Genomic DNA, 20,173 nt, shown 5'->3' on the forward strand with positions numbered 1-20,173 from the left:
TTTGATTTTGGGATATACAGCGCAAGAGCAGCCCATTGTAAAGCTGTTTATCAAAGGTATGGATTTGCTGTGTCTTCTAAGGACATACTTGTTAAACCTATTAAACACACAAGCTAGACTGTGCTTATTTAGAAATTGAAGAAAGGGAGACAGGAACCACCATGTTTTAAGCTTCTATTATGTGCAAGGTGACATAATACCGGGTTCTTGAGACATGCTCTCTAACTCAATTCTCCCGTCCAACTTTTTTTTTTTTAAGATTTTATTTATTTATTTGACAGAGAGAGGGGTGGGGGAGAACACAAGCAGGCAGACAGGCAGGCAGAGAGAGGGGTGGGGGAAGCAGGCTCCCCGCTGAGCAGAGAGCCCAATGTGGGGCTCGATCCCAGGACCCTGAGACCATGACCTGAGCTGGAGGCAGAGGCTTAACCCACTGAGCCACTCAGGCGCCCCTCCCATCCAACCTTTTAATTCCACTTTATTATTTATGAAATGACCTAACCATGACCCAGAATAACATGGTAGAAGGGCTTGGATTTGATCACAGGTTGGTCTGACCCTCGAGTCCATGTTCATCAGGTTGAAGATAGCACATAGCATAATGCTAGAAGGTCTCCTAAGAACTGTGCCTTTGTCACAAACTTTTCCTCAACTTATCTTCTCATGTCTCACACTTAAGAAGTGATTTGCATTATTATGAACTTAATATTATTACTATCAATCTTGCTAGTTGTGCAATTTATTTTGCTTAAGAGAAGACAGGCGAGAGAAAAAAACATCTGCCACCAAAAATTGATTTCTTCCGGTGAATTCCAGTTTGGGGTAAGAGTCTGCCATGAGTGATGTGTGTGCTTAGAGAGGATTAAGGGGCTGACCAGGCTCAAAACCATGGTTCCCTTTGTTTATTGGCAGATCTGGTCTGCTGAAGGTAAAGTCCACCCGAGGTCCTCATCCTCGACCTCCGCCAGGTGGATCTGAGTGGAGACAGCTTTGGGGCCAGCAGCACTTCATCTCTTTGCACAAGAGCCTGCCAGGAAGAGAAATATCCAAAGTCCATTTTGAGCTCTCTGCCTGGGATTTCCCTGCCATTTGTCACAGACAGCAGGCGATTACTGGCACCAGAGCCAAGGGAGAGCTGAAAGAGGGAAGGTCTGCCTCTCCAGCAAGATCATCGTCTTTGCATCAGTCACTGTGAGAGACACGTCCGGTTTAGGGCCCCAGCTCAGCTGCACAGGAAGGAGATCTTTTGGCTTCTCCTGAGTTACCCATGTGCTGAGAAAACAGGAAAGAATGGGGTATAGTAGTCGCCAGTACTTGGGGGTTCCAGGAGGTATCCCCAAGAACTCTATAAAGAGGGGCTGTCATTTGTCTCTGAGATTTAACCCTTCAACACAACATATGTCAGAGTGGAGGCATTAGAAGTCGCCTGAAGGAGCTGAAGTACTGCTCAGACCCACACAACTTAAATAGAACCTGTTTGAACATTTTATTAGAAAATCTAAAGAGGAGCCCCTGGGTGGCTCAGTTGGTTAAAGCGTCTGCCTTCGGCTCGGGTCCTGATCGGGGGTCCTGGGATGGAGCCCCGCCTCAGGCTCCCGGCTCCTTGGGGAGCCTTCTTCTCCCCCTCCCTCTGCTGCTCCCCCTGCTTTTGCTCTTTCTGTCTCTTTCTCTGTCAAAAAAATAAATAAATAAAATCTTAAAAAAAAAAATCCAAAGAAAGAATGATTTGATCAGAAAGGGGAAAGGTTGTTCACCCCTAGAAGCAGGACAAAAAAAGAGGGTCTCAGAGGCAAATGTTACCAGGGCCCACGCAGAACTTGTTCAAGGGAGAAGGAGTGGCAGCCAGTGGACTGGTCATTTCCGACCCTCTTGGAAGAGGCGTCTCCACTACAGTGATGGAAGCCACGGACATATATGTCTGTTCTCAATAGACTTCAAAGACTCAGGTCCCTTTGGCAAGAACATCCCATTCTCTCACGGTGCCACTTAAACATTTAGTCTTCCCAGTCTTGCTTCATTGTTCATCAAAAAGCCTTCACATGCCTTCTCATGAGGAATTACTGACAGAAAGCAGAGAGGGTGGGGTACTGACTTACATTATACCTGATAGCGATTCTTGCTAAAAAAAAAAAAAAAAAAAAAGGTCAGTGCTGTGTTTTGGTCCTTCCCACATACATGCTGCACTGCTTTATGTGCTTATGAATAGCTGGACCAGCGCCCTTTGGGCTGACAAAGGCAGGGTGCAGACCAGACCACAGGCAGTGGGAAGACACCAGGCGGAGGCACGGTCAGGATCCCCCTCCAGGAAGAGTTGCTGGAGCTTAGCTTTGGCACACACAGCCCCAGTTGCATTCCCGAAAGTATCTTTTAAAACCATTTTAGTGATTTTTAAGTGTGTAGTTCAGTGGCATTAAGGGCGTTCGCACTCTTGTACAACCATCAGCGTCCAGCCCCAGAACTTCTTCATGGCCGTCTGGAACCCTGAACCTAGTCAACAGCACACCCCCCCTCCCCTTCTCCACAGCTCCTGGTAACTGCCATTCTACCTTCTACCTCTGTGAATTTGACCACTCTAGCTACTGCACACGAATGGAATCATACAATATTTCTCCCTTTGTGTCTGATGTAGTTCACTTAGTATAATGTCTTCAAAGTTCATACATATTGTAGCAGATGTCAGAATTTTCTTCCCTTTTAAGGATGAAGAATATTCTGTTGTATGTGTGTACCACATTTTGTTAATCTGTTTATCTATTGGTGGATCTTTGGGGTGTTTCTATGTTTTGGCTCTTGTGAATATATTGCTTATGAATATGGATGTGTACTTAGCTGCTTAAGTCTCTGCTTTCAATTTTCTTGAGAATGAAAAAAAAATTTAAATTTCTATAGTGGTCATACGTTATCTTCTCATAATGTAAACGATAGAAGTTTATAGAGCATGTCAGCATGTTTATCTGATCTGTGTGGTGGATAGGTAGGGTGGTCAATAGAACTACCTCCTTGATTTCGCTTAAGGTAAACTGAGGCTCAACAAGATAAAGTGGGAGTCTGGATTCAAATGCTGATCTCTGACCACATGCCTGGGGATATTTTCATCACAGAGCAATCTCTGTGAGGACAGCAGAATGTTTACCTTATTAACTATTGCACCCCATGTTCTAGCACAGGGCTGGACATAGCAGGTGCTTAATAAGCATTTGTTGAGTGAATTCTGCCCCCCTTTGCCTGAAGAGCCAATAGCATGCATGCTGCAGGGAGGTCCAGTGGAATACACATGTTAATGGTCCTTGGTTGAGGACATGAGAGGGTCTCGAGGACGGCCGTAAAGTTCCTGAGGGAACCTAACTAGTTTCCTGATTGACATGAAAACCCACTAAAGTAGACATGATAACTTGTCCCAATACCGACTCCATCAAGTTCCACACTCCCTATGTCAGTGGTGAGTGCCTTTGTGATTGTGCTGAAGAGGGAAATGCTCCTGAACCTACCTTTTTTTTTTTTTTTGTACCAGAAGAAAACCCGAACTCATGAAGGAATGAGAGCTTTAACAAGCTTTCTTTTGCCCTGTGGCTACCCTGAAAGAACCATAGGTTCATCCTACTTTGGCCATCTGGCTAATCATGAATCATGGACCAGAAGGGAGAGTGAAATCTTAGGAGTTCAGTTAGTATTGTCATCATCTGATTTGGTAGAAAGTGCAATGAATACTTCTTATGGCAGAGCACAAGAGAAAGAACCATTGAACATGGGAGAGGTGCTGGGTCTTTCAGAAGTATCTGGAGGCTTCTCCCTCATTCCCAGAATCACTCATCATCAAAAACACCTAGCTTCTGGTAGTCACTCACTTTGCTAAGTTTGTTGTTGAAAATAAGCTGAGTAATGGAGAGTTACCGTCAGAGATCATTCCAGTTAGAGGATTAATGCCAACATCCACATGTATTGATATTTGAGTGCCACATGTATATTTAAAGTATTATACCAAAGTGTAACACGTGCACTCTGCGTTCACAGTATCCCATGCCCGTCATTTAAATGATTTCTCCAACAAAAAAGACATATGACTCATGTTGGACTCAACCCTGCCAGTGTGGGGTCATAAATGGTTGGTTTGCAGGAGTCTGGGGGACCTCAGCAACAAACATATCCTGAAGAGAAGCAGAGATGTACCCAGACAAAGTTGGGCTTTGAGGGTACAGCCTCTTCTTTCCCAGTTCTTAAAGAGGTCCATGACCTGTGTCAAAATCCTAGCTTCAGAGTAGTAATCACAGCATTTTAGTTAAGCCATCTAATGCAGACAGTACCTACTTGACGTGACACACATAATCAGGTAGGGGTTCCTTAACTTCTTTTTTTTTCCTTTTACTTTAGTGTTTTTACTTTGGAAGCAGAAGGGATGGTGGCAGACTGAAACCCAAAGTCATGTGGATTACATGTGTTAATAAGAATATGTTATTTTTATTAAGGGGCTAAAGGGTGAGGGGGTGTAGGGGACATATACTAGGGCAGTGAGAAGTGGACAGGCATCCCCTTTGGGTAGCCCTCTTCCCCAACTCACTCCTCCAAATGTGTCCTGGAAAGTTCACAGGTATGTTGCTGAATTAAACATTCCAGGAAACGCTGGTATAGACAGTTTGTAATTCATTGCATAATTACTGGAATTCATTGGATAATTACCAACTCTCCATGCCACTCTCCTCAGTGGAGACCTGGTCTGAGTCTTCTCCACGTCTGAACCCAAATCAATAGAGAGCTGAGTAATGGAGAGTTACCGTCAGAGATCATTCCAGTTAGAGGATTAATGCCAACATCCACATGTATTGATATTTGAGTGCCACATGTATATTTAAAGTATTATACCAAAGTGTAACACGTGCACTCTGCGTTCACAGTATCCCATGCCCGTCATTTAAAGTTACTCCCAAAGTAAGTCATTTGGCTTTCTAACAAGGACATTCTTTTATTTTACAACATGCAATATATTTGTAACGACGTGTCATTTTTCTGAATTCAGTTCACCACCCTTGCAGGACGGGGAAGGTCTGCCATAAATGTGAGAAGGATGCCAAGGGCAATCTGTGCCTCTGTGGGCTTGTGTGAAGGAGGAGAGGGAGGAGGAGGAGGAGAGAAAGGAGGTGAAAAGCCTGAACAGGTTCACACAGCCTATGCTGGTTTCCACCATCCCTGAGCCTTGGCCAGGGGTTAACCCAGAGTGCTGGGTTAGAAACTGTCACTTCACAGTGATTCTAGGGTCACCTTTCGATGGGATTAGAAAGGAAACCAGCATCCAGTGAGCATGTGCCGGGCTTCAGGTGTTACCCACTCTTCATTTCATTTAATCCCATGACGTCCCTGGAAGTCCGCTCTGCTTTTCCCGTCCTATTCGTAAGAAAGCTGAGATTTAGGAGATTAAAAACCTTGGCCAAAATAGTCAGTAAATGGAAGAGCTGAGACTTGGCATCCCGGCCCCTGCTCCCTCAGCTTAATGGAAGGAAACTGTGGGTTACGGTCGATTACGTTTGTTTTGGAGGGAAGCAACCAGGCAGCAGCTGGCATCAGAAAACTCATTTCCCAGGCAAGGGATCAGAGGGCAGGAATACACTCCTGGTAATCCTGCGGGATGGGGGACGGAGGACGGTGGGCCGGCAGGGCTGGGCATTCAGGCAGTGTTTGTGGCAGCTGTGGGAGTTAGTCCACACCTTGGACGTTGAGCTACCTGGCCTTGGATGGCTGGGGCAGAGGGGGGTTTTGTGTTTTCCTTGCAGATAGCAGGTGCAAAGTGTGGGTTCCGATAAGTACTGCTCATTCCATGAGCATTTATGGAGCTCCTACTCCATGGTAGGCACTGAACGGGAGTGAGCACCACATAGGTCCTACCCCAGATGAGCTCTGTTCTACTGAGAGACGAACACGGAAGGACAAGGACTCGGTTTCACAGATGGCGATAAGCTGAATGGAGAAGAGTCAAGCTGAAGAAGCAAACTACAGGGCCAGTATGTGTGGGTGCTTCATACAGAGCGGGCGGGAAGGTTTCACTGAACAGGTGGGTGACACGGAGCAGGATCTGGGGACCCGGAGGAGCCAGCCACGGGACCCTCTGGGAGAATTCCACTGCAGCCAGCATGACCAATATGTGCAAAGGGGTGTTTGAGAAACAGCCAGGGCCAGTGTCCAGAGCAGAGGGAGTGAGGGAGAGGATAGACAGAGAAGTAGCTGGGGCCAGAGAGGGTAGGACTTCTTAGGCTATCGTAAGGAGGTTGGATGCTACTCTGAGTATCTGGGTAGTCATTAGGAGGCTTTCAGCCTGAAGCGACATGCTCCGAATTTTACTTTACAAAGGATGCTCTGGCTCGTGTGTTGAGCATAGGCTGTATTAGGGCAAAGATGGAAGCCGGGAGACCAGATACAAGGTTGTGGCAGTGATCCTGGGAGTGATGGTGATTTGGAGATGGCGTGGAGACGGCGAGAAGCGGTCAGTCCGGATTTAGTGTAGGAACAGGGTCAGTTGGCTTTGCTGATGGACTGGAATGGAGGGTGTGAGAGCAGGTAAGGATGGCTGAGGTTTTGGTCCTGAGCAAAGGGGAGGAGGGAGCTGCCACTGAGAAGGCTGCTGGGAAGCAGGTTTTGGCACATGTGTGTAGAGGCAGGGCGTGTGGGGGGGAAGGGGGTAGGAGGTGGGCAGGAGCCAGGAATTCACGTCTGGAAATCGTAAATTCCAGATGCCTGTTAGACCTTCAAGTAGAGACCAATCCAGAGTTGGGAGTGATCCAAACTGGAGATTGAAATGTGGGACTTGTTAGCAGGTAGGTGGTGTTTACAGCCTCGAGCCTGGATGAGACCGACTAGGGATAGAGTTCAGAGAGCGAAGAGGCCAAGGACTCATTATAATTTTTAGAGGTTGAAAAAAATGGGAAGAAACCAGATGGAGACCGAGAAGGAACAGTGTCCTGGGAGCCAAGTGCAAAGGCTGCCAGGAGTTCAGAGAAGATTAGGATGGAGAGTGGATCATTGCATTTAGCAACACTATAGGTCATTAGGTCAGCTGTGACCTTACCAATGACAGTGGGAGGAGCACCCTCGAGTGGGGGAGGGGCCTTCTGGCCACAGGTGGAGGTGTTGGCAGAGACGGGAGGGGGCAGAGCATCAGGCCAAAGGCAGGCCAGAGGGTAGAAGTAGGAGGAGTAGGAAGAAGAGGCAGGTCAGCCCTGAGAGCAGGACCCAAGCAGAGGTGCCAGGAGTTTGAGAAGAGAGAAGAAGTTCAAAATTTTCACTCTGAAAGGAAGGGAGTGAATGAGCCTGGGAGATACAGTTAGTTAGATTTCTGGGCAGCACTGACTCCCATTCTAAGCAAGTGGCTTTGAATATAATAGTGACTGAAATTCACAAAATTGAAGGTGAATTAAAATTTAAAACCCAAACATATTTTTCTAATGTAAAGCAAATGTGCTGTCAAGTGATTTAAATCCTTTAATCACGTGATTCTTCTTGTCTGAAACCTACACGGGTTCCCTTTAAGTCCAGCATTAAATTCAAACTCCCCCACGTGGTTTTCCCTGCACCACCCTCCCTCCGAGCTTACGGTCTACTAGTTCCCAGCTCAAAGCCTGCCTTCTGAGGGCCAGTCCTCCTATTCCTCTGCATGCCTTTCCTCTGTCAGTTTTGTTCTCAAGTTCTCAAGAAGAGCTTCTCTTTCTCTCTCTTTCCCTCTGCCCTTCCCCACTGCTCATTTTCTCTCTCTCTCAAATAAATAAAATCTTAAAAAAAAAAAAAAAAAAAAAAAAAAGATCCTGTTCCAGAGCCCTACAGCACACCTTTGCAAATTCCATTCAGCAGCTATTGAAAGAGGTACCCGGGTCAGAACGGCATAGAGTTGGGCTTCCCCACTTCATAGCTCCTCACCTGCCCACGGCTTTCAGTGTGGCCAGGGGAGCGGCTGGGCGGAGGCGTGCACGGGTGTTCGTGTTTCCTCTGTGCTAGCCCTCAGTGAACCAGACAGTCTCAGCTCCCCGAAGCTGGCAGAGAGGTGACCTGCATCGCGGCCTCTCTACCCCCCTGGGTGGCATCCAATTGAGCCCCCCCGTGCAGTTATTAGAGGGATAATGGGATTCATTTCAGCAAGGGCTGCCTGGCTGGGGCCAAGCTTATTTTAATTTTCAATGTTAATAAACTTGTGGCTATTGCCTTTTTCACACCGATGTGCCTCACACCTCATTTCGCCCGCCCATTAGGCAATTACCAGCAGCGCCTCTGTCCCTAGCACCTCTTCAACACGGAGCAATTATGCGTATTTGGTGAAGGATGATGAAACTCGGAGGAAGCAAATGCACTGGCATAGAACTTTCCTCCCAACTTCATCAGGTGTGCGCTGAGGACATCCCCTGAGTGAAAAACGGGGCCATGGTTCCAACCTTCACCAGAGCGGAAATGCAGGGACCTGCCCCTCCCGGGTCCCCGACCTCCACCAGCCTGCTTGCCACTTGAGCCCGCCCCGGGCTGACCAGGCCCTCAGACCTCCAGCGCCGGGCTGTGGAAACAGCCCATCTGGCTTGGGAAATGAACAGCTAATGCTTTTCATTTATCTTGAAATGGGAAGTTTTCAATAGGTCTTAAGTGTGTATTAATGCATCGAGAGTAATGAACCCTTTATTTACGAAGTTGTTTAATTCCTCACTTTCGTGCTGCTGGTGGGACTAAGTGGATTTTTCATTTGCCAAGTTGCTCCATGATTTTCACAGCTGCCATATAATGGTGCTATTCTTCCCCCTTCCTGGTCCTCCGACAAGATATTGAGGCCAATGATTGCCAGCCTGACTTCTGACTTCTGACTGTATTTCTGGGTTTGAGGAATGGTTTCATGTGAGGGGACCGCGGGGCCGTGTGTGGATTGGGACGGAGACACAGAACATAGTTCTCTTCTGCGGCCTGCGATGGACCTGACAGTACTCTGCCCACCCAGACAGGGCCTCGGCCAGCCTGCGTGCCCCCAGGGCCCCAAAGCCCCTGCTTCCTACTTGGCAAGTTTCAGGAATCTTCGATGAGGGACAGGCAGTGCCTGAAACTCCTTTCAGAACAGGCTACCTGTTAGTGGTGGTGACATCATGTTAGTGGATTGCAACTCATTCCCTTTTTAAAGAAATGAAAAAGAATAAGAACCATCAGAGTGCACCACCTCTGGCAAGGTGAGTCTGGTTTCTCTAAGGTCTGGCTGGGCTTTGTTCATTTGAGAAATAATTATTGAAGAGCTGTTCCGCAGCAGGAAGTTTTGGGAGCTGGTTTCAGTTATGTGTTTATATCTGTGTCCACGTGTAGCTAGCTATGTGTACCAGGTCACCACAGAAAATATACATCTTACTGTCGACTGGTATAGAAAGATCTTGGAGAATTCCCTGGTGTCATTCCCAGCATGCCCCCAAATCTGAGTAATCCCTATCAATTTGGCTCCGAGTTCCTCACCTGCCAGCCAGAGCCTCGGTTCCCATATATAGTACTCTTGGTTGCCCAGTGCTTGCCTGGCAGGATTCAGGGTGTGTTTCTAACTTCTTTTTTCCTACCCTACTCCCTGTAGGTTGGGTGGGTGTCAGGCATTTGAAAACATGTGGCTCAGAGAGATTGGCCACTTGAAATGGTAAGAGATCCCCAAAATTTGGGATCCTTTGCTAAAAATGCAGCCAAGTTGCATGGGGAAGAGCTTCCATAAACTTATACATACATACACAGTCCTACACCAATCCAGAATTACTGCAACCAGAAAAAACAGAAGTTTCTTTAAATTAAGGCTTTCCCATTTGTGGTTGTAGCAGATGCCATAGAGACCATCTGAAGTTATTCAAGAAATAAAAACAGTCTTCATAAGTGTTGCTTTTCAGAAATTGTGGCCAGCCCACCCCACAGGGATCTCACTGACTTGGCACTGTGTGTCTTCTGTGAAAATGTCTCACCTGAGCAGAGACCTGGATTGAAATGTTTCAAGCCCAATATGGTCTGGCTGATCTGCTACCTGCATCTCTGCTGGCTGAGTCATTGACCTCTTTCTGTCTGAGCCATGTGTTTCCAAACACCTGACCCTTCCCCTACCTCCAAGGAGGGTCATCCTAGAGACTGAGGGTAATGATGGCCAGAGCTTGCATCTGAGATGCCATTGCCCCAGCTCCAGGGCGAGGATGATGAGGGATGATGGGCTGTGGGAACCAGGCTTCCACTTAGAGGGTCTCAACCCAGACTTTTGATGTTATCTTCAAATGAGGCTATGGGTAGAGTTGCAGGATAGGAGACAGAAAGAAGATGGTTTCTGCACAATGTTGTTTCCTATTATAGGACAAAGCTGCAGATAAGGCTTTATAAATTAGTATCTGAACACAAATCGTGGGATTATATTAAGAATAGCACCATTATATGGCCCTGTATTTTTCAGTGTTGAAATCTTTAGGTAGTTGAATGTCCATGCCTTTCTGTAATTTTAGTTGTGCAGTAGATGCAGCCTGTGAGGCTTTGGATGGGTCCATTTGAGAAGGTTGATTCAGGGCATGCCTGAATGTCAGTCCTGTAAGGATGCTGAGTGGAGGCCATTCTAGAAAAATTACTTCATGCTAAGGAAAGGTAAAAGCAGAATCTAATCCCATGTACAGAGCACTTCAGACACTTTCAGGGCAACACTGAGTACCATAGGTGATGGGCAACACGTCCCCAAATGGCATCTTCACAAAGCGTATGATGGTGCCCTGGGGATCCTGAAGTGGGGAGGGGGGCGTCTCAGGCCAGGTACTGCCTAGCACTGTAGTTCTGGAAAGCTCAAGAATTCTCCTTCCTTTTAGTTTACTTTTTCCCTTATATGGAAAAGGGGCTGCCCCCCACCCTCCTACCCCACCATGTAGCAAGAGTCACGTATTTAGAAAACCTGGAAAACCGAAATTGCAAAAAGCCAAAGAAAAAGAATCCCCCACGATGCTCCCTTTCTGCAGTCCCACACCCAGCCAGGCAAGGTAGCCTTGAAAGCAACAGGGCATATGTCCTTCCAGATCTTTCTCTTCACCTTTACAGAGACATGCAGATGGCAAGGGGAACCGTTCCTTTTTTCCTCCTTAGGTTTATACTTAGGACAATTAAATGGGAACTTCCTTCTCTAAAGAAGTACTAGGTAGAGCACTTTCACTTTTCCCTCTGCTGCCTCACATACTCCCCTGTGCCCATGGGAAGAGGGATTTGTGGAGGGAGGGGAGATGAGGGAAATTACACAAGCATGCCCCTTCCACTCATGGTTCATGAGTTTCACCTTGGCTTAGCCTCAGTACCTCTGTGGGTTCTCAGCCCAGGGCAGCTCACCATCCTTGGTTGGCGGAGCATTTGGAAACATGTGGGAAAGACTCTTCATTGTCACAATGCTTTGGGGGGGCTGATTCTATGCTACCTGATGGGTGATGGCTAGGGATGCTAACGGCCTGCACTGGCCTGCACCCTATTAGACAGCCTCACCCAACATGCCAGGAACCAGCAACGGGGGGTTGAGAACGCTGCACAGAGATAAACTCAGGGCTGGCCCTGCCTCACAGTGATGAGCTGTAGTTCTCAGGGGCTCAGGAAGATTCACAGAGGAAGAGTAGGGAGCCCGCTCTGCCTTAGCTCCAGGCTACATTTTTTCCCATCAGAGCTCCTAGTAACAAAGCTTGTATTTTGTTTCCATCCACCCGGATCTCAACTCTGCTTCTCAATTGGAGGGGAAGAGAGAAGGGTAATTAATTATCAACCTCCAGCACAGACTTGAAAAAAATATAGTTCCATTATGCTCTACATGTTGCCTTGTACCTTGCTTTTTTCACATTGAAATTGATCATAAACAGTTTCTCACGACAGTATTTTGTCATGACTTTCAATGACCGCATCACATCCCAATATACAAATATGCCATACTTGACCTAATGTAATCTCTCCTTTTAGGCATTTAAGCTGTTTCCAGTTTGTCTTTTTCTTGCGTGTATAAATAGTTGCTGCCTCGAACACCCTTATCCTCCTCATCTCAGCACGCATTTCTGATTCTTTGAATATCTCAGAACTTGCATTAAGATTTGTGCATAGTATTTACACTTTTTGTTTAAAAACTACTTTTTTGGAGATGTCATTGGCAGATGATAAACTGCATGTATTAGAAGTGTATACTTCGATGGGCTTTGACATATACATGCATCCAAGGGCTTTGACATATACATGAACCCAAGGACCCATCATCACAATCGTGATAACAAACATATCCATCATCCCAAAAGTTTCTTTGTGACCCTTTGTAAATTCTCCCTCTCCCTCATGCCCTCCCCATCCTGTCCCCAACACCACTGATCTGCTTTTCTAGGACTATAGATAGTTTCAATTTTCTGGACTGTTACATAAATGGAATTATGCTGAATGTACTGTTTTTTTTTTTAAGATTTTATTTATTTATTTGAGAGAGAGAGCATAAGAGGGGAGAAGGTCAGAGGGAGAAGCAGACTTCCTGTGGAGCTGGGAGCCTGATGCGGGACTCGATCCCTGGACTCCGGGATCATGACTCAAGCTGAAGACAGTTGCCTAACCAACTGAGCCCCCCCAAGCACTCTGAATGTACTGTTTTTGTTTGGCTTCTTTTGCTCAGCATACTTATTTTGAGACTTGCCTGTGTTGAGCACATCAACAATTCATTGGTCTTTCTTGCTGGGTAGTATTCCATTCCAATGAATGCAGCATATTTCTGTATTACACATACAGATGTGAGATGGACAGTTGTGTCTAAGACTCCATGCAGACTTCAGGGTTCATTTTCCTTCAGGGTTCATATTTCCTAGGTAGGAAATATCTAGAAGGGCAATGGTTGAATCTTATGGTGTGTATGGTGGGGGAATGTTTAACTTTTTAAGAAACTGCTGAACTGTTTGCTTGAATGGTATTTAGCTTAAAATGATGCAAGTGAATTTGAATTGGTTTTAATTGCCCTTAGATTAGGAGTATAAGTTCATAGGATGGTGAAGCCAGAAGGAACTGATATCACAGTCCAGTTCTTGGATTTACTGTAGAAGAAAGAGTGATCCAGAAAAGTTAAATGCCTTTCCTGAGCTCTTGTTGCTCACTAGTTGTTGCTAGTTGTTTCTAGTCTCTTTACTCTTCCATAAGATCCTGCAATCTGGGGGGAAGTCTACTAAGTCATGTTGCCACTTCCCTGCATAGTCTTACATTTGGCTGCCAAGGACATGGCTGTCCTTCAGAACAGGCCTAGCTCTGCATGTGTTACATAACTTTGGCCATGAAACATCTTTTGAAATTCTGGGGCTTTTTCCGGACAGGGAGTAAAGAGCATCACAAGGATAATGAGCCTGTCTTCTATGGGACATCACATGTGACCACTCACAATATTCACAGCAGCTCAGCATCAGGTCAGATAAAATGTGCTATCGTCATTAATATTTGGTTCCTGGAGGAGATTCACCTCGTTTCTGAACACACTGATGCACCCGAAGAATTAAGACTGCAGAGTGCTCCATTAGAAGTGAAGAAAACAGTATGCCAATTACCCAGCTTCTTTAGCTTACCTTTCCGGCTCCCGCCTCTTATTATCATATTCATAAGCGTTGCCCCTAATCAGTCTTCTTGAGTAAAGTTAACAAGTGTATGCGTGCACTCTCTTGAAATTGTTGTGCTTAGCCTAAGAAGCTGTCATGGGGTTGAGAAGGCTGCCGCTTTAACCAGATTTCATCTCCGTGTGTCACTGCTCACGTCAAAGTAAAAATGTGCTCACACATAAGAGTTGTCTTCCTTTCATCAAGAGTGCGGGCCTGCCTCAGCTTCGCTCCACTTGGTTAATCTTGTTATTTAAATTGTTAAAATTGAGACATCGGCAGTAAATTTCAGAGAAGATATAACAATTATTAGATACAAGCTGGGCTCTTGTACTATACCATGCCCTCCATCCACCGGCAGCCCCAGCCACAAGTAATTTACAACGGTTTCTTTAAGAAGTGCGCCCTATAGTACTTGAACGGCGTTAAATCACAGTCCATCCCCACCTGGATCGTATTTCCCACTTTAAGACAGATTCGGTTCCAGGCAGCCGAGTGGTGGAGCCCTCCAGGGGACCACCTTTTAATGCCTGTAACGCTTGAAGAGCTGAGAGAGGATTCCCGAAGCTGCCTTCTGGTTATGAGTTTTGTGTTTAGGTGACTTTATACACCAGGCAGGGGAGCCACAATCCAGAACAATCACACCTTGAGGGTAAAGAGAAGGAAAAGCTGGGAGGCTCTCCGGGTGACCTTGCGCCATTCAGTGATCCCATTAAAATCCAATAGGGGCACTTGACCTTGTGGCTGTTGTGCCCTGGGCCACAGTCTAATTGGACTGACACAAAGGCTAAAGGGATGGGATAAGCGTGAATGAAGCTTGGAATCTTTAGATGGATCATCAGAGGCCATGGCCCTCTGATCCGTCTTATCCAACCCCTGTCTCAGTGAAGAAACCCCAGTAAGTACCTGCTTATTGAGCAGTTGACTCACTGAATATTGGGGTCAACAGAATTCCCAGGTGTGGCTGTTGCTGTTTAATCCAGATGGCTCTCAAGCCAAATCTCCCTGAATCCATACTTGTGGAATTGGTCAGTTGGTCCCAAATGCAGGAATTGACATTTAGTTATGCTAAATTTTATCATATTGATTTTGGCCCCTTATATTAGTGAAATATTTTAAAATTCTGCTTCTGACATTGAATGTGTTAGAAGGAATCTTTATGTGTCAACGTGTTTGTCCAAGTCGGAGAGGAAAATATAAATTTTAGAGCTGAGAGAAGGCTTGGACATCATCAGTCTAGAATGTTCTCACTTCAAAAACCAATAAACCAGGAACTTGAGAGGCTAAATACCTGGCCCGAAGTCTTACATCTAGATAGTGGCGTTCAACCATCGGTACTGTGGAGTATATGTTGTGTTGTTATTTGAAAATTTACCCCACTGTCAAGTGAGCACACATTTTCTCACCTTACCCATAAGCCTACTGTAGGAGGCTTTGTAAGCAACTTTTGAGAATCAGAACCTGCTTTGGCATTCCCCTCTGCACGGTTCACTCTCAGGCCTCACCTCAGACCCTCTTGCCTGAACTGATTCCCCACCCTTGGCCACTTGCTTCTTCCAAGTCACCATGGCGACTGCCTTTTATAGGTGTGATCCAACACTGCCGGTCTCCTGACTGTCCATGAGCCCTCTGGACACTGATGCATGAGACTACTTGGAGCCCCAGTCAGTACCTCTGCGTGAGCAGTTTGGAAATACAGGGATGCCTTAGGATTTTCCAGTGAAACAAGCAATGGCCTGTGTGTATGTGTGCAGGTGTGTGTACATACACACATGTTTGTGCGTATGTATATGTACATGCATATGTATGCATATGTACATAAGGGATTGTATGTATATATATATGTATATATAATATATATATATTCATATGTGCATATAATAAATTAGCTCACCTGATTATGGAGGCAAGTCCAACAGGTGCAGTGTGGGCTGATCTGAGACAGATCCAAGACCTGGGAGAGCCCACAGTGCAGCTCTAGTCAGAAGGCCAGCCGGCTGCCACTGCAGATGATGATGTTAATCTCATCCCAAAACACCCCCAAATTTGACATGTAAAATTACTCGTCACAGGGGTTAATACCAAGCTTTTCCCATTGAAGTATGGGGGCCCATGGATAAGTGATTCTTTCTGCCCTTCCCTACCCCACCACCCCCTGTAGATTGTCTGGAATGCAGTAATTCATGTGGCCTCACCCGAGATCATCTTGTACCACTGAGAGGTTAGTTGTGCTGGTACTTCCTGGACCCCAGCTTGATGTCTCACTTTCTTGCTCTTCCTCCTTCCCCGACTTACTCCCCTTTCTCTCACTTTTGCTCCTGTGGGATTACACCACCCAAGGATAACTCAGCACCTAAGATTTTGCCTCAGGCTTCATTATCTAGGAACGTGGGCTTCTATATATCTTCTTCTCAACTAGCAAACCTCTTCTTATACCTGGTTAAAACCAGAAGCCTGTTGTACAAAACACACCTTTCCCCCAACTTTGTATTTTATGCAGATTTCAAGAACCTCTGACTGCAAAGTTTCAGTTGATTCCCTTTGGCTAGTTAAAGACCCATGGTAGCTTTTATACCAAGCTTCCATGTATGGAAATATTATTACCACTTGTGCATAGAATCTGAACTGTAACTTCATCTGCCCAGATCAATCCTCTTTGTCTAGACAAAGAAATTTAACTTCTTGGTAATTTACCAATTACAGAGCACTTATTTATTGGAAAATTCATAAATGTAGGGCATCGTGAAGGGTATGAAGAATAAAAGATGATTTCTGTTCTCAAATTGGTTACAGTCCACCAAGCAGTTTTGCTTTTTATTCCCCTGTCATAGTAAAAATATATTTACCAAGTTAGATGCATGAAATATTTTTTTAAAAGTCTTCTATAAAGATGTTTCAAGATTCAGATTGTTTTGTTAGAACGATAGAAATATCTTGGTGGCGATGAGCTGGCTGGTGTAAACCAGGTTTGAAGGCTGGCCAGGACAAGAGACACAATTGGTACCAGTGAAAGACCACTAGTGAGTTTAAGTAGTCTTTTCTTCTAGTTGCTTACTAATATTTTGAGGGGACTGGAAAAGGGTAGACCCACAGATATTACAAAATCCAATAAGTAATACAGAGACAATGCTGCCTTTGAAATATACAGACTATTTTTTAGTAGTAGATTAATAATCTGAATTAAATCTTGTTTAAGCCAGTATTGTGATTCAGTTGCATTCTCCAAAGCCAAGGGAGGCTTGCATGTTGGAGAAGTCTAAGGCTACAGTTAGGCTGTGGAGATTTCTAGCCTTTCTTCTGGCTACTGAAGAGGAGCCCAGAATCTAAGTTAATAGCATAATGCATAGTTGCTGAGAAGTCTTTGTCTTTCCATAACCCTACTTCGGTTTTAAGATATATATCTTAGCCATTTTGTATTTTTTACTGCTCTTGCTTTTGTCCAAAAAAATTTAAAAAGATTCAGATAGAAAGTTCAAGATTCTCTTGAAAGAAAGTATTGGACAGAAAACCTTTATCAACAATGTATTGCCTGTATTAAACAGGTGCTACTTCAATATATCTTTGAACTGTGAAAAATTACTGTAAGATGTAATGTCTTCAAAAACATCCCCTTGTTCTATTATGCCTTTCAATAATTGGTCTAGACCCTCACTCAGGCAAAACTCCCACTGACTTTCAATTGATTGAGCTGATTTGACTTGAATAAGGTCAGCTACAAATGGCCCTCTTTCTACTCTACATTCTGATTGCATGATGCAATGTGTCATAATGTAGCAATGATATGTATTGGCAATCTTATACTGGTGATTAATTGCTGGGAAAGTAATTTCTTTATAATTGCACTCAAATGCTTTTGGTGGCCTGACATCACAGGGACTTGGGCACACTGACTCAGAATGGCCCTAAGCGCCTGATTTCACACTCCTTTCCCACCTCAAAATGAACCCAAGTCTTGAAAATAATAGTAGCAGTTGACATTTCTTGAGTGCTGACTTTGTGCCAGGCACAGTGTAACCATTTTTGTGTACCCTGCCTCATCACTTGTAATCTCAATAATCACGCCAGAAGGATGTGTGACTGTCCCATTGGGAACCAATAGGAGACCATTTGTGGCTCAATGTGCTAGCACCTAAAGTACCTTCTGCTCCTGTTTGTCACATAGCTGGGTTCTTTTCCCCTCTCAGGTGTCTACTCACATGTCAACTTCTTGGCCAGGCCATCCTTGATCCGCCCATGCAAAGCAGGACTCCTGGCTCACTGGGTAGGCATCAGCGAGAGACTAGCAACTCTCTTTCCTTTACAGCATTTGGCACAATCTATAGTTAGCTTGTTTGGGATAGCATCGTGTTTCTTTCTTTCTTTTTTTTTTTTTAAATTTTTATTAACATATAATGTATTATTTGCCCCAGGGGTACAGGTGTGTGAATCATAAGGCTTACACATTTCACAGCACTCACCATAGCACATACCTTCCACAATGTCCATAATTCAGCCACCCTCTCTATACCCCTCCTCCCCCCAGCAACCCTCAGTTTGTTTTTTGTAAGACTGAGTCTCTTATGGTTTGTCTCCCTCCCGATCCCATCTTGTTTCATTTTTTCCTTCCCTACCCCCCAAATCCTTCACTCTGCCTCTCAAATTCCTCACATCAGGGAGATCATATAATAATTGTCTTTCTGATGACTTATTTTGCTCTGCATAATACCCTCTAGTTCCATCCATATCATTGCAAATGGCAAGATTTCATGTCTTTTGATGGCTGCATAGTATTCCATTGTGTATATATATCCCCCATCTTCTTCTTCTTCTTCTTCTTTTTTTTTTTTTAAACACCACATCTTCTTTACCCATTTATTGATGGAATCTAGGTTCTTTCCATAGTTTGGCTATTGTGGACAGTGCTGCTATAAACATTCAGGTTCATGTGCCCCTTTGGATCACTACATTTGTATCTTTAGTGTAAATAAACCAGTAGTGCGGTTACTGGGTCATAGGGTAGCTCAAATTTCAACTTTCTGAGGAACCTCCATGCTGTTTTCCAGAGTAGCTGCACCAGCTTGCATTCTCACCAACAATGTAGGAGGGTTCCCCTTTCTCCACATCCTCTCCAACATCTGTCATTTCCTGACTTGTTAATATTAGCCATTCTGACTGATGTGCGGTGATATCTCATTGTGGTTTTGATTTGTATTTCCCTGAAGCCGAGTGATATTAGCACTTTTTCATGTGTCTGTTGGCCATCTAGATGTCTTCTTTGCAGAAATACCTGTTCATGTCCTCTGCCCATTTTTTGATTGGATTATTTATTCTTTGGGTGTTGAGTTTGATAAGTTTTGATAAGTTTGATAAGATTTTTGGATACTAGCCCTTTATCTGATATGTCATTTGTGAATGTCTTCTCCCATTCTGTCCATTGTCTTTCAGTTATGTTGACTGTTTCCTTTGCTGTGCAAAAGCTTTTGATCTTGATAAAGTCCCAATAGTTCATTTTTGCCCTTGTTTCCCTTGCCTTTGGAAATGTTTCTAGGAAGAAGTTTCTGTGGCTGAGGTCAAAGAGGTTGCTGCCTGTGTTCTCCTCAAGGATTTTGATGGATTCCTGTCTCACATTGAGATCTTTCATCTATCTTGAGTCTATTTTTGTGTGTGGTATAAGGAAATGGTCCAGTTTCATTTTTCTGCATGTGGCTGTCCAATTTTCCCAAAACCATTTGTTGAAGAGGCTGTCTTTTTTCCATTGGACATTCTTTCCTGCTTTGTCGAAGATTAGTTGACCAGAGAGTGAGGGTCTATTTCTGGGCTCTCTATTCTGTTCCATTGATCTATATGTCTGTTTTTGTGCCAGCATCATACTGTGTTGATGATTATAGCTTTGTAATAGAGCTTGAAGTCTGGAATTGTGATGCCACCAACTTTGGCTTTTTTTTTTTTTTTCAAAATTCCTCTGACTATTTGGGGTCTTTTCTTGTTCCATATAAATTTTAGGATTATTTGTTCCATTTCTTTGAAAAAAAAAATGATGGAGCTTTGATAGGGATTGCATTAAATGTGTAGATTGCTTTAGGTAGCATAGACATTTTCACAGTATTTGTTCTTCCAATCCATGAGAATGAAACATATTCCCATTTCTTTGTGTCTTCCTCAATTTCTTTCCTGAGTACTTTATAGTTTTCTGAGTACAGATTCTTTGCCTCTTTGGTTAGGTTTATTCCTAGGTACTTATGGTTTTGGGTGTAATTGTAAATGGGACTGACTCCTAAATTTCTCTCTTCTGTCTTGTTGTTGTTATATAGAAATGCAACTGATTTCTGTGCATTGATTTTATATCCTGATACTTTACTGAATTCCTGTATGAGTTCTAGCCATTTTGGAGTGGAGTCTTTTGGGTTTTCCACATAAAGTATCATATCATCTGCAAAGAGTGAGAGAGTGACTTCTTCTTTCCTGATTTGGATGCCTTTTATTTCTTTTTGTTGTCTGATTGCTGAGGCAAGGACTTCTAGTACTATGTTGAATAGCAGTGGTGATAGTGGACATCCCTGCCATGTTCCTGACCTTAGGGAAAAAGCTCTCATGTTTTCTCCCTTGGGAATGATATCTGT

General features: G+C 44.5%; 1 long non-coding RNA gene across 4 annotated transcripts in view; it reads left to right on the forward strand.

The window, feature by feature from the left end:
* Window positions 1–13,627, forward strand: part of LOC131829530 (uncharacterized) — a 64,569-nt gene extending 50,942 nt beyond the window's left edge. For 2 of the 4 annotated variants that reach the window (XR_009352899.1, XR_009352898.1), the window contains exon 4: window positions 12,413–13,627. This is a non-coding gene — a long non-coding RNA (uncharacterized LOC131829530). Of the gene's footprint in view, window positions 1–5,569; window positions 5,991–8,225; window positions 8,356–12,412 lie in introns of those variants that run through there. The other 2 variants (XR_009352896.1, XR_009352897.1) reach the window with 2 other exon arrangements.
* Window positions 13,628–20,173: the final 6,546 nt, after the last annotated feature.

The sequence above is a fragment of the Mustela lutreola genome, chromosome 4 (assembly GCF_030435805.1).
Source record: "Mustela lutreola isolate mMusLut2 chromosome 4, mMusLut2.pri, whole genome shotgun sequence".
Lineage (NCBI taxonomy): Eukaryota > Metazoa > Chordata > Mammalia > Carnivora > Mustelidae > Mustela > Mustela lutreola.